Raw genomic sequence first — 12,907 nt, 5'->3', positions numbered from 1 at the left:
TGGTACAAGCCCAACACGTAGGTGGTGGGATCAGATGTTTACCCCGACATTCACCCTACAGCGGTTAACAATTTATTGAACTTCCCCTTTAAACATGGTGGAATCTTTTCACCTTGTCATTTGGAATCACCTTTTCAAATATTTTCCCCGTGTTCACAATGTTCCAACTGACTGATATTAATGGCCTTCAGCGAACGAATTAATCAGCCTTGTCTGACGTGCAATACCAACTAAATGGAAACAAAAATCACTTATACGATTTCACTTTCACCGTTTAATGTTATAAACACACTATGCAACACTCCAATTTTTCTAACTGACTGTAATTTTTTTTTTCTTGTACGCTGAAATGCTCCTGATGGAGCTATCAAAAATTGCCGACGACAAAGATTATTTCACTTCATCGTGGCGGGGTATTGGTTAAAGTTTTCAACTAGCAATAATCACACCTCGGGAGACCCTCATTGGTTATGATATTGCCACTGCGCAAAGCTAAATTATAATCAGAAAAGCAAGTCTACTTAAGCATTTGCTGAATTCGTTCTGCTTGGACGTGTTGGACCAACAATTTCGTTCAGAAATATTCATTTAGATTACCCTAGGCAAATTTTAATTTCCATCTCCCATTGGACTAATACCAACAGGGGACAGTTCATTACATACATGAAATAATTTTTGTCTTAATATCGGGTCAAATACTTGAAATTCTGTAAATGTGTATTTTTCTTCCATACATTTCAACAACTTCCTGCACACACAAAAAAAGGGAGGGGGAATTTCAGGTTTTCATTCCAAATTGTTTTTCACATTATGAACTATTGAAGTGAGCGAGCATTACTTTCCAACCAAACAAAATTTATAGTTAATCTGCGTGTTGACGTGAAAAATCAGTTTTCAGTGCCGTGACCAGGATTCGAACCTGGGTTACTACGGATTCATATCTAGTAGGTACCACAACGTAGGGTCCTAACCACTAGACGATCACGGCCAATCCATTGGCCATGATGATTTATATTAAAGTAGCTAAACATGAATTTCATTACTTTGTTGTTTCTTCCCAGAAAGAAAATCTGATGCTTCGCGTATTCCCAAGCGGTCAACCCTACCGTTTACTAACGGGACCAGATTTAGTTCAACTTCCGGCAGATGACAAGAATTTTTCTTACATTTATAGTGTGTTCAGGGAACGGCGCGAACGCAGTCCCCCACTACCAAAAATTGTACTCCCGAGTTAATCACATTTGGATTAATCGCAAGGGTCAGCCCATCCTTAGTGCAATGGAAAGGCCTCGCCCTGGAGGAACCACCTTGGTGATCATGGTTGCCTCTGAGCCAGGTAAGTATGATTGTGGATGCTTTTTCACTTTGTTTAATACTTTGTATACAGCAGAACAATATTGACAAAGAGTGTTCAAGTATTTGACTGACGTTTAGAGAATACCACCCACTTTCTTTCATCGACTTGAATTACGAACTCGAGCAAAATATAGTAAATAAAGCTCAGTATTTATTTCATGGTCTTGATCTTTGCAAATACTTTTCAAGAAACAAATTGCTTGTTTTTTTTCATTTGGTCGTCCAATTGGCAAATAAGAAAATAAGAAAATCGACTTTTCATATGAAAATACACGCATCTTCATATTTTAAAAAAAAACATCACATCGAAAGATGAACAGTACTAATTAGTTAACACAATCAAGTACGTATTTTTTTATGCTTTTCTTGATATTACGAAAAAAATACAATTAGAAAAAATTACAAACATGTCTACATGACAGTTTTGCAATTATACATGGTCTTTTATTATACGGTGCTAAGACAATTTCTGTTTTATTCAATATGTTCTCCCTCATAGAGGGTGAGCCGATCCCGGAGGTACTGCAATACCGGGTCAACCCGTGGCGGGAGCAGTGCAAGCACTGTATTCCCACCGTATGCCAAAAATCAGTTTAATATTCTGGGGTCCATTTGAACCCGTATCAGATATTAAGCTGATAAGAACAGATACTACACTTTGATCTTAGCCAAAAGGCCGAGAAGCGATAATGTTACAAGGATTACTGCCCAAAATAACCACTGAGGTTCAACACATTTCCGGTGGTGTACGAAGAATACTCATATCACTCAAAACATTCAAGAAATGCTATAAAATATTGAGTTGTTCATTTTTCCAGACGCGACCACTTGATGCTTATAAAGTTCATTTTCATTTGTTTTATTATGCTCATACTGTATTAAGGGAGATACAATTTACGCTGAAGGCGTTGCAAATTTTACTCTCGTTATCACACTAGGTCCTTTTTTTTCAGAATATGGCTTTGCCACGCCACCTGACGACAAAAGCTCTGAACGATAATTAATCATGATTAAATAACAATAACTAAAAGAATGCAATACGATCATAAAGTCATGACACATCCTCAAATTGACCAACCTCACTTTCACAATTTATTTTGCCATACAAGCAGATGATTTAAGGACACGAATACCTGGAATTATTATTAAGATTTATCTCTTTAGATTTTCAAGAATTTAAATTTGTTTTATCATCTCAACCACTCTGAACACGCTAGTTTCCTTCCGCTATTTCACATGGATTTAACGGAAACGGTCCTCAATGACTGTGTTTGATGCTGTCGAGACAGCTACACTCACAGCCTGTTTCACGCTCAGAAACCAGCGTCTTAACTCGTCATCGTGGGTTGAAAGGAGACAAGTTTCTGGTGGGAAACAAGTCAAGATATACTACAGAAATGATCCTGTGAAGTATGATCTTAAATGCAATGTTATTTTGCAGAACTCTAAATAAGGTTTGTACGATCAATGAGCTTTGGCGTAAATTACAGTGCATAGATCGATATTTCGGAATATTAAATTGAGATTTGCAATACTTGACGCACACAGTACATACATTGTCAGGTCTTGCATTTTGTTCATTTATTGAAACACCGAGAAGCTCTTTAATAGTTATAGAACAAGTGACGAGACCAATTTTGGACACAATAAAGAATCCGCGTGCTCATCAAATCAATTTATTACAGTAATGTATTATCGATTGAGAGCCCATTTATCAGCTGGGTGTTTGGCGTGCACCTATAATCCTGCTTCGGGGAGGCTTGGTAGAGTGGATGGCTTGAGTTTAGGAGCCCTGTTTCGTGATACCGCATGTTGATCAGGTGCCCGCACTAAGCTTGACATCAGCATGGATCTGCTAGAGGAATCTAGTAGGTGCAGGTTAGCTAAGGAGGAGCGTAGTGGGTCAGGAGGGAAACCTAGCAGCCAAAAGTTCCCGTGTTCGGCAGTAGTGGGATCGTGCCAGTGAGTGGGCGTCATGCAACAGCCTCAACAAAATAGCCAAACCTCTATCTTTTTTTTTGTCGTTAAAACTACCGAGATCAAACAAACATGCGTTCTACAATATATGGTATCATTAATCAAAGTCCCAGCAATACCCTTTTCAACTAATACCTAAAGAATACATTATATTCCATGTCTCATCTAACTTGGGGAGCAAAAATAAAATTACACCATGCCAACAGCATCCCGTATTCCCAAGCGGTCACCCATCCAAGTACTAACGGGACCCGACATAGCTTAACTTCCGGGAGCTGACGAGACCGGGTGAGTTCTATGTGGTATGGCCGTTGACATCAATTCAGTCGCCATTACCCGACCATATTCGCCTCTAAATCTAGTTCTAATGCTTGCTTACTTTCTGTTCGAAATACACACCAACCTTAGCCAAACAAACGAGGACATATAAGTACATTTGTCAATGGACAACCGAATATAAAATTTGATAATATTTCCAAACGCCACTATTTTTGGCTAACTGTCATTTTTAATTTTCTCGTTCCGGGGATGTCCGATCAATGAGCCAACAATCCAAGTGTCATAAGGCTAACGATTGCTTCCCTTACTTAGCTTGCGTTGCATAAGGATCTCAGAGTCAGAGAGATTAGATAGAGCTGCCCGAAGAAACCACCAACGTACAAGCCTCTCGGCTGTGCCGTGCGCTTCGCGCTTTACTTAGCTTGCGTTGCATAAGGATCTCAGAGCCAGAGAGATTAGATAGAGCTGCCCGAAGAAACCACCAACGTACAAGCCTCTCGGCTGTGCCGTGCGCTTCGCGCACGGCGTTTCAAATATCTTTCAGCAACAAAGAGGTTGGAGGACGTCTAGTAGCCTCTCGGCTGTGCCGTGCGCTTCGCGCACGGCGTTTCAAATATCTTTCAGCAACAAAGAGGTTGGAGGACGTCTAGTAGGCAATATCCAGTAAAAAATACGTTCCTTCCATTTTCAACTAATGCCAAAATAATACATTGTAGTCCATGTAGTATCACCCATCTTGGGAAGCACTTCAATTCAATTGGATTCACAAAAATAAAATAATTCCATGCCAACAGCATCCCGTATTCCCAAGCGGTCACCCATCCAAGTACTAACGGGACCCGACATAGCTTAACTTCCGGGAGCTGACGAGACCGGGTGAGTTCTATGTGGTATGGCCGTTGACATTAAACTAGACGCAATTACCCGACCATATTCGCCTCTAATCTATTACTTGTGCTTGAGATTTATCTTTTTGAAATACACACTAATCTTACCAAAACCACCGAAAAACTATCAGTTTGTCATTTTACAAATGTTGTCAGTATGTAGTAGTAGAATATCTTTGTTTCCGCATACAGACGTTTTTAATTTTTCATTTATTCAAAGTGCCCAATCAGAAGACCGGGCGTTAAAAAAATAAGTCATATAGACTCATCAATGCTCCTAACCACGGAAATCTTTAGTAAAAGGCGAAAGATTTATCCGGGTATTGATTAGAAACCAGAGTAAATAACAGTGGTATGCCTTGTATTTATATTCATTTCAAAATTTTGAAGTGCGCTTGTAAGGTTTTTTTTCGAAACATGCGTTTACATATCAAAATCCTTGTGCAATTCTTTATCAATGGGTACAGTTATTTTAAAGTAAATATCATGTATAAAGCTCGTTAACATGTTTTTGAACGAAACAGTTGTGCGCAGTGTTATTTTTGAAAAAAATGAACGATCTTTATGGTACAAGCCCAACACGTAGGTGGTGGGATCAGATGTTTACCCCGACATTCACCCTACAGCGGTTAACAATTTATTGAACTTCCCCTTTAAACATGGTGGAATCTTTTCACCTTGTCATTTGGAATCACCTTTTCAAATATTTTCCCCGTGTTCACAATGTTCCAACTGACTGATATTAATGGCCTTCAGCGAACGAATTAATCAGCCTTGTCTGACGTGCAATACCAACTAAATGGAAACAAAAATCACTTATACGATTTCACTTTCACCGTTTAATGTTATAAACACACTATGCAACACTCCAATTTTTCTAACTGACTGTAATTTTTTTTTTCTTGTACGCTGAAATGCTCCTGATGGAGCTATCAAAAATTGCCGACGACAAAGATTATTTCACTTCATCGTGGCGGGGTATTGGTTAAAGTTTTCAACTAGCAATAATCACACCTCGGGAGACCCTCATTGGTTATGATATTGCCACTGCGCAAAGCTAAATTATAATCAGAAAAGCAAGTCTACTTAAGCATTTGCTGAATTCGTTCTGCTTGGACGTGTTGGACCAACAATTTCGTTCAGAAATATTCATTTAGATTACCCTAGGCAAATTTTAATTTCCATCTCCCATTGGACTAATACCAACAGGGGACAGTTCATTACATACATGAAATAATTTTTGTCTTAATATCGGGTCAAATACTTGAAATTCTGTAAATGTGTATTTTTCTTCCATACATTTCAACAACTTCCTGCACACACAAAAAAAGGGAGGGGGAATTTCAGGTTTTCATTCCAAATTGTTTTTCACATTATGAACTATTGAAGTGAGCGAGCATTACTTTCCAACCAAACAAAATTTATAGTTAATCTGCGTGTTGACGTGAAAAATCAGTTTTCAGTGCCGTGACCAGGATTCGAACCTGGGTTACTACGGATTCATATCTAGTAGGTACCACAACGTAGGGTCCTAACCACTAGACGATCACGGCCAATCCATTGGCCATGATGATTTATATTAAAGTAGCTAAACATGAATTTCATTACTTTGTTGTTTCTTCCCAGAAAGAAAATCTGATGCTTCGCGTATTCCCAAGCGGTCAACCCTACCGTTTACTAACGGGACCAGATTTAGTTCAACTTCCGGCAGATGACAAGAATTTTTCTTACATTTATAGTGTGTTCAGGGAACGGCGCGAACGCAGTCCCCCACTACCAAAAATTGTACTCCCGAGTTAATCACATTTGGATTAATCGCAAGGGTCAGCCCATCCTTAGTGCAATGGAAAGGCCTCGCCCTGGAGGAACCACCTTGGTGATCATGGTTGCCTCTGAGCCAGGTAAGTATGATTGTGGATGCTTTTTCACTTTGTTTAATACTTTGTATACAGCAGAACAATATTGACAAAGAGTGTTCAAGTATTTGACTGACGTTTAGAGAATACCACCCACTTTCTTTCATCGACTTGAATTACGAACTCGAGCAAAATATAGTAAATAAAGCTCAGTATTTATTTCATGGTCTTGATCTTTGCAAATACTTTTCAAGAAACAAATTGCTTGTTTTTTTTCATTTGGTCGTCCAATTGGCAAATAAGAAAATAAGAAAATCGACTTTTCATATGAAAATACACGCATCTTCATATTTTAAAAAAAAACATCACATCGAAAGATGAACAGTACTAATTAGTTAACACAATCAAGTACGTATTTTTTTATGCTTTTCTTGATATTACGAAAAAAATACAATTAGAAAAAATTACAAACATGTCTACATGACAGTTTTGCAATTATACATGGTCTTTTATTATACGGTGCTAAGACAATTTCTGTTTTATTCAATATGTTCTCCCTCATAGAGGGTGAGCCGATCCCGGAGGTACTGCAATACCGGGTCAACCCGTGGCGGGAGCAGTGCAAGCACTGTATTCCCACCGTATGCCAAAAATCAGTTTAATATTCTGGGGTCCATTTGAACCCGTATCAGATATTAAGCTGATAAGAACAGATACTACACTTTGATCTTAGCCAAAAGGCCGAGAAGCGATAATGTTACAAGGATTACTGCCCAAAATAACCACTGAGGTTCAACACATTTCCGGTGGTGTACGAAGAATACTCATATCACTCAAAACATTCAAGAAATGCTATAAAATATTGAGTTGTTCATTTTTCCAGACGCGACCACTTGATGCTTATAAAGTTCATTTTCATTTGTTTTATTATGCTCATACTGTATTAAGGGAGATACAATTTACGCTGAAGGCGTTGCAAATTTTACTCTCGTTATCACACTAGGTCCTTTTTTTTCAGAATATGGCTTTGCCACGCCACCTGACGACAAAAGCTCTGAACGATAATTAATCATGATTAAATAACAATAACTAAAAGAATGCAATACGATCATAAAGTCATGACACATCCTCAAATTGACCAACCTCACTTTCACAATTTATTTTGCCATACAAGCAGATGATTTAAGGACACGAATACCTGGAATTATTATTAAGATTTATCTCTTTAGATTTTCAAGAATTTAAATTTGTTTTATCATCTCAACCACTCTGAACACGCTAGTTTCCTTCCGCTATTTCACATGGATTTAACGGAAACGGTCCTCAATGACTGTGTTTGATGCTGTCGAGACAGCTACACTCACAGCCTGTTTCACGCTCAGAAACCAGCGTCTTAACTCGTCATCGTGGGTTGAAAGGAGACAAGTTTCTGGTGGGAAACAAGTCAAGATATACTACAGAAATGATCCTGTGAAGTATGATCTTAAATGCAATGTTATTTTGCAGAACTCTAAATAAGGTTTGTACGATCAATGAGCTTTGGCGTAAATTACAGTGCATAGATCGATATTTCGGAATATTAAATTGAGATTTGCAATACTTGACGCACACAGTACATACATTGTCAGGTCTTGCATTTTGTTCATTTATTGAAACACCGAGAAGCTCTTTAATAGTTATAGAACAAGTGACGAGACCAATTTTGGACACAATAAAGAATCCGCGTGCTCATCAAATCAATTTATTACAGTAATGTATTATCGATTGAGAGCCCATTTATCAGCTGGGTGTTTGGCGTGCACCTATAATCCTGCTTCGGGGAGGCTTGGTAGAGTGGATGGCTTGAGTTTAGGAGCCCTGTTTCGTGATACCGCATGTTGATCAGGTGCCCGCACTAAGCTTGACATCAGCATGGATCTGCTAGAGGAATCTAGTAGGTGCAGGTTAGCTAAGGAGGAGCGTAGTGGGTCAGGAGGGAAACCTAGCAGCCAAAAGTTCCCGTGTTCGGCAGTAGTGGGATCGTGCCAGTGAGTGGGCGTCATGCAACAGCCTCAACAAAATAGCCAAACCTCTATCTTTTTTTTTGTCGTTAAAACTACCGAGATCAAACAAACATGCGTTCTACAATATATGGTATCATTAATCAAAGTCCCAGCAATACCCTTTTCAACTAATACCTAAAGAATACATTATATTCCATGTCTCATCTAACTTGGGGAGCAAAAATAAAATTACACCATGCCAACAGCATCCCGTATTCCCAAGCGGTCACCCATCCAAGTACTAACGGGACCCGACATAGCTTAACTTCCGGGAGCTGACGAGACCGGGTGAGTTCTATGTGGTATGGCCGTTGACATCAATTCAGTCGCCATTACCCGACCATATTCGCCTCTAAATCTAGTTCTAATGCTTGCTTACTTTCTGTTCGAAATACACACCAACCTTAGCCAAACAAACGAGGACATATAAGTACATTTGTCAATGGACAACCGAATATAAAATTTGATAATATTTCCAAACGCCACTATTTTTGGCTAACTGTCATTTTTAATTTTCTCGTTCCGGGGATGTCCGATCAATGAGCCAACAATCCAAGTGTCATAAGGCTAACGATTGCTTCCCTTACTTAGCTTGCGTTGCATAAGGATCTCAGAGTCAGAGAGATTAGATAGAGCTGCCCGAAGAAACCACCAACGTACAAGCCTCTCGGCTGTGCCGTGCGCTTCGCGCTTTACTTAGCTTGCGTTGCATAAGGATCTCAGAGCCAGAGAGATTAGATAGAGCTGCCCGAAGAAACCACCAACGTACAAGCCTCTCGGCTGTGCCGTGCGCTTCGCGCACGGCGTTTCAAATATCTTTCAGCAACAAAGAGGTTGGAGGACGTCTAGTAGCCTCTCGGCTGTGCCGTGCGCTTCGCGCACGGCGTTTCAAATATCTTTCAGCAACAAAGAGGTTGGAGGACGTCTAGTAGGCAATATCCAGTAAAAAATACGTTCCTTCCATTTTCAACTAATGCCAAAATAATACATTGTAGTCCATGTAGTATCACCCATCTTGGGAAGCACTTCAATTCAATTGGATTCACAAAAATAAAATAATTCCATGCCAACAGCATCTCGTATTCCCAAGCGGTCACCCATCCAAGTACTAACGGGACCCGACATAGCTTAACTTCCGGGAGCTGACGAGACCGGGTGAGTTCTATGTGGTATGGCCGTTGACATTAAACTAGACGCAATTACCCGACCATATTCGCCTCTAATCTATTACTTGTGCTTGAGATTTATCTTTTTGAAATACACACTAATCTTACCAAAACCACCGAAAAACTATCAGTTTGTCATTTTACAAATGTTGTCAGTATGTAGTAGTAGAATATCTTTGTTTCCGCATACAGACGTTTTTAATTTTTCATTTATTCAAAGTGCCCAATCAGAAGACCGGGCGTTAAAAAAATAAGTCATATAGACTCATCAATGCTCCTAACCACGGAAATCTTTAGTAAAAGGCGAAAGATTTATCCGGGTATTGATTAGAAACCAGAGTAAATAACAGTGGTATGCCTTGTATTTATATTCATTTCAAAATTTTGAAGTGCGCTTGTAAGGTTTTTTTTCGAAACATGCGTTTACATATCAAAATCCTTGTGCAATTCTTTATCAATGGGTACAGTTATTTTAAAGTAAATATCATGTATAAAGCTCGTTAACATGTTTTTGAACGAAACAGTTGTGCGCAGTGTTATTTTTGAAAAAAATGAACGATCTTTATGGTACAAGCCCAACACGTAGGTGGTGGGATCAGATGTTTACCCCGACATTCACCCTACAGCGGTTAACAATTTATTGAACTTCCCCTTTAAACATGGTGGAATCTTTTCACCTTGTCATTTGGAATCACCTTTTCAAATATTTTCCCCGTGTTCACAATGTTCCAACTGACTGATATTAATGGCCTTCAGCGAACGAATTAATCAGCCTTGTCTGACGTGCAATACCAACTAAATGGAAACAAAAATCACTTATACGATTTCACTTTCACCGTTTAATGTTATAAACACACTATGCAACACTCCAATTTTTCTAACTGACTGTAATTTTTTTTTTCTTGTACGCTGAAATGCTCCTGATGGAGCTATCAAAAATTGCCGACGACAAAGATTATTTCACTTCATCGTGGCGGGGTATTGGTTAAAGTTTTCAACTAGCAATAATCACACCTCGGGAGACCCTCATTGGTTATGATATTGCCACTGCGCAAAGCTAAATTATAATCAGAAAAGCAAGTCTACTTAAGCATTTGCTGAATTCGTTCTGCTTGGACGTGTTGGACCAACAATTTCGTTCAGAAATATTCATTTAGATTACCCTAGGCAAATTTTAATTTCCATCTCCCATTGGACTAATACCAACAGGGGACAGTTCATTACATACATGAAATAATTTTTGTCTTAATATCGGGTCAAATACTTGAAATTCTGTAAATGTGTATTTTTCTTCCATACATTTCAACAACTTCCTGCACACACAAAAAAAGGGAGGGGGAATTTCAGGTTTTCATTCCAAATTGTTTTTCACATTATGAACTATTGAAGTGAGCGAGCATTACTTTCCAACCAAACAAAATTTATAGTTAATCTGCGTGTTGACGTGAAAAATCAGTTTTCAGTGCCGTGACCAGGATTCGAACCTGGGTTACTACGGATTCATATCTAGTAGGTACCACAACGTAGGGTCCTAACCACTAGACGATCACGGCCAATCCATTGGCCATGATGATTTATATTAAAGTAGCTAAACATGAATTTCATTACTTTGTTGTTTCTTCCCAGAAAGAAAATCTGATGCTTCGCGTATTCCCAAGCGGTCAACCCTACCGTTTACTAACGGGACCAGATTTAGTTCAACTTCCGGCAGATGACAAGAATTTTTCTTACATTTATAGTGTGTTCAGGGAACGGCGCGAACGCAGTCCCCCACTACCAAAAATTGTACTCCCGAGTTAATCACATTTGGATTAATCGCAAGGGTCAGCCCATCCTTAGTGCAATGGAAAGGCCTCGCCCTGGAGGAACCACCTTGGTGATCATGGTTGCCTCTGAGCCAGGTAAGTATGATTGTGGATGCTTTTTCACTTTGTTTAATACTTTGTATACAGCAGAACAATATTGACAAAGAGTGTTCAAGTATTTGACTGACGTTTAGAGAATACCACCCACTTTCTTTCATCGACTTGAATTACGAACTCGAGCAAAATATAGTAAATAAAGCTCAGTATTTATTTCATGGTCTTGATCTTTGCAAATACTTTTCAAGAAACAAATTGCTTGTTTTTTTTCATTTGGTCGTCCAATTGGCAAATAAGAAAATAAGAAAATCGACTTTTCATATGAAAATACACGCATCTTCATATTTTTAAAAAAAACATCACATCGAAAGATGAACAGTACTAATTAGTTAACACAATCAAGTACGTATTTTTTTATGCTTTTCTTGATATTACGAAAAAAATACAATTAGAAAAAATTACAAACATGTCTACATGACAGTTTTGCAATTATACATGGTCTTTTATTATACGGTGCTAAGACAATTTCTGTTTTATTCAATATGTTCTCCCTCATAGAGGGTGAGCCGATCCCGGAGGTACTGCAATACCGGGTCAACCCGTGGCGGGAGCAGTGCAAGCACTGTATTCCCACCGTATGCCAAAAATCAGTTTAATATTCTGGGGTCCATTTGAACCCGTATCAGATATTAAGCTGATAAGAACAGATACTACACTTTGATCTTAGCCAAAAGGCCGAGAAGCGATAATGTTACAAGGATTACTGCCCAAAATAACCACTGAGGTTCAACACATTTCCGGTGGTGTACGAAGAATACTCATATCACTCAAAACATTCAAGAAATGCTATAAAATATTGAGTTGTTCATTTTTCCAGACGCGACCACTTGATGCTTATAAAGTTCATTTTCATTTGTTTTATTATGCTCATACTGTATTAAGGGAGATACAATTTACGCTGAAGGCGTTGCAAATTTTACTCTCGTTATCACACTAGGTCCTTTTTTTTCAGAATATGGCTTTGCCACGCCACCTGACGACAAAAGCTCTGAACGATAATTAATCATGATTAAATAACAATAACTAAAAGAATGCAATACGATCATAAAGTCATGACACATCCTCAAATTGACCAACCTCACTTTCACAATTTATTTTGCCATACAAGCAGATGATTTAAGGACACGAATACCTGGAATTATTATTAAGATTTATCTCTTTAGATTTTCAAGAATTTAAATTTGTTTTATCATCTCAACCACTCTGAACACGCTAGTTTCCTTCCGCTATTTCACATGGATTTAACGGAAACGGTCCTCAATGACTGTGTTTGATGCTGTCGAGACAGCTACACTCACAGCCTGTTTCACGCTCAGAAACCAGCGTCTTAACTCGTCATCGTGGGTTGAAAGGAGACAAGTTTCTGGTGGGAAACAAGTCAAGATATACTACAGAAATGATCCTGTGAAGTATGATCTTAAA

General features: G+C 38.7%; 21 non-coding genes across 21 annotated transcripts; all 21 read right to left on the bottom strand.

The window, feature by feature from the left end:
- Positions 1 to 352: 352 nt before the first annotated feature.
- On the bottom strand, positions 353 to 494 carry LOC124317796. Its single transcript, XR_006912299.1, has one exon. It is a non-coding gene; the product is annotated as a U4 spliceosomal RNA (small nuclear RNA).
- Positions 495 to 898: 404 nt separating this feature from the next.
- Trnah-gug lies at positions 899 to 988 on the bottom strand. Its single transcript is given in 2 exon segments — positions 899 to 933; positions 952 to 988. It is a non-coding gene; the product is annotated as a tRNA-His (tRNA).
- Positions 989 to 1,180: 192 nt separating this feature from the next.
- On the bottom strand, positions 1,181 to 1,344 carry LOC124317661. Its single transcript, XR_006912176.1, has one exon. It is a non-coding gene; the product is annotated as a U1 spliceosomal RNA (small nuclear RNA).
- A 509-nt stretch (positions 1,345 to 1,853) lies between these two features.
- LOC124317707 lies at positions 1,854 to 2,044 on the bottom strand. The gene has a single exon (XR_006912218.1). It is a non-coding gene; the product is annotated as a U2 spliceosomal RNA (small nuclear RNA).
- A 510-nt stretch (positions 2,045 to 2,554) lies between these two features.
- On the bottom strand, positions 2,555 to 2,776 carry LOC124317751. Its single transcript, XR_006912257.1, has one exon. It is a non-coding gene; the product is annotated as a small nucleolar RNA U3 (small nucleolar RNA).
- Positions 2,777 to 3,530: 754 nt separating this feature from the next.
- LOC124317868 lies at positions 3,531 to 3,649 on the bottom strand. The gene has a single exon (XR_006912366.1). It is a non-coding gene; the product is annotated as a 5S ribosomal RNA (ribosomal RNA).
- Positions 3,650 to 4,397: 748 nt separating this feature from the next.
- On the bottom strand, positions 4,398 to 4,516 carry LOC124317867. Its single transcript, XR_006912365.1, has one exon. It is a non-coding gene; the product is annotated as a 5S ribosomal RNA (ribosomal RNA).
- A 203-nt stretch (positions 4,517 to 4,719) lies between these two features.
- LOC124317843 lies at positions 4,720 to 4,842 on the bottom strand. Its single transcript, XR_006912343.1, has one exon. It is a non-coding gene; the product is annotated as a U5 spliceosomal RNA (small nuclear RNA).
- A 574-nt stretch (positions 4,843 to 5,416) lies between these two features.
- LOC124317795 lies at positions 5,417 to 5,558 on the bottom strand. The gene has a single exon (XR_006912298.1). It is a non-coding gene; the product is annotated as a U4 spliceosomal RNA (small nuclear RNA).
- A 404-nt stretch (positions 5,559 to 5,962) lies between these two features.
- Trnah-gug lies at positions 5,963 to 6,052 on the bottom strand. The gene is given in 2 exon segments: positions 5,963 to 5,997; positions 6,016 to 6,052. It is a non-coding gene; the product is annotated as a tRNA-His (tRNA).
- Positions 6,053 to 6,244: 192 nt separating this feature from the next.
- On the bottom strand, positions 6,245 to 6,408 carry LOC124317660. Its single transcript, XR_006912175.1, has one exon. It is a non-coding gene; the product is annotated as a U1 spliceosomal RNA (small nuclear RNA).
- Positions 6,409 to 6,917: 509 nt separating this feature from the next.
- Positions 6,918 to 7,108, bottom strand: LOC124317706. The gene has a single exon (XR_006912217.1). It is a non-coding gene; the product is annotated as a U2 spliceosomal RNA (small nuclear RNA).
- Positions 7,109 to 7,618: 510 nt separating this feature from the next.
- LOC124317750 lies at positions 7,619 to 7,840 on the bottom strand. The gene has a single exon (XR_006912256.1). It is a non-coding gene; the product is annotated as a small nucleolar RNA U3 (small nucleolar RNA).
- Positions 7,841 to 8,594: 754 nt separating this feature from the next.
- On the bottom strand, positions 8,595 to 8,713 carry LOC124317866. Its single transcript, XR_006912364.1, has one exon. It is a non-coding gene; the product is annotated as a 5S ribosomal RNA (ribosomal RNA).
- Positions 8,714 to 9,461: 748 nt separating this feature from the next.
- On the bottom strand, positions 9,462 to 9,580 carry LOC124317599. Its single transcript, XR_006912117.1, has one exon. It is a non-coding gene; the product is annotated as a 5S ribosomal RNA (ribosomal RNA).
- Positions 9,581 to 9,783: 203 nt separating this feature from the next.
- Positions 9,784 to 9,906, bottom strand: LOC124317842. Its single transcript, XR_006912342.1, has one exon. It is a non-coding gene; the product is annotated as a U5 spliceosomal RNA (small nuclear RNA).
- Positions 9,907 to 10,480: 574 nt separating this feature from the next.
- Positions 10,481 to 10,622, bottom strand: LOC124317794. The gene has a single exon (XR_006912297.1). It is a non-coding gene; the product is annotated as a U4 spliceosomal RNA (small nuclear RNA).
- Positions 10,623 to 11,026: 404 nt separating this feature from the next.
- Trnah-gug lies at positions 11,027 to 11,116 on the bottom strand. The gene is given in 2 exon segments: positions 11,027 to 11,061; positions 11,080 to 11,116. It is a non-coding gene; the product is annotated as a tRNA-His (tRNA).
- Positions 11,117 to 11,308: 192 nt separating this feature from the next.
- LOC124317659 lies at positions 11,309 to 11,472 on the bottom strand. The gene has a single exon (XR_006912174.1). It is a non-coding gene; the product is annotated as a U1 spliceosomal RNA (small nuclear RNA).
- Positions 11,473 to 11,981: 509 nt separating this feature from the next.
- On the bottom strand, positions 11,982 to 12,172 carry LOC124317705. The gene has a single exon (XR_006912216.1). It is a non-coding gene; the product is annotated as a U2 spliceosomal RNA (small nuclear RNA).
- Positions 12,173 to 12,682: 510 nt separating this feature from the next.
- Positions 12,683 to 12,904, bottom strand: LOC124317749. The gene has a single exon (XR_006912255.1). It is a non-coding gene; the product is annotated as a small nucleolar RNA U3 (small nucleolar RNA).
- Positions 12,905 to 12,907: the final 3 nt, after the last annotated feature.

The sequence above is a fragment of the Daphnia pulicaria genome, unplaced genomic scaffold, assembly GCF_021234035.1.
Source record: "Daphnia pulicaria isolate SC F1-1A unplaced genomic scaffold, SC_F0-13Bv2 h1tg000062l, whole genome shotgun sequence".
Classification (NCBI taxonomy): domain Eukaryota; kingdom Metazoa; phylum Arthropoda; class Branchiopoda; order Diplostraca; family Daphniidae; genus Daphnia; species Daphnia pulicaria.
Note: the sequence above shows the minus strand (reverse complement) of the source record. Positions and strands in the feature narration are given on the sequence as shown.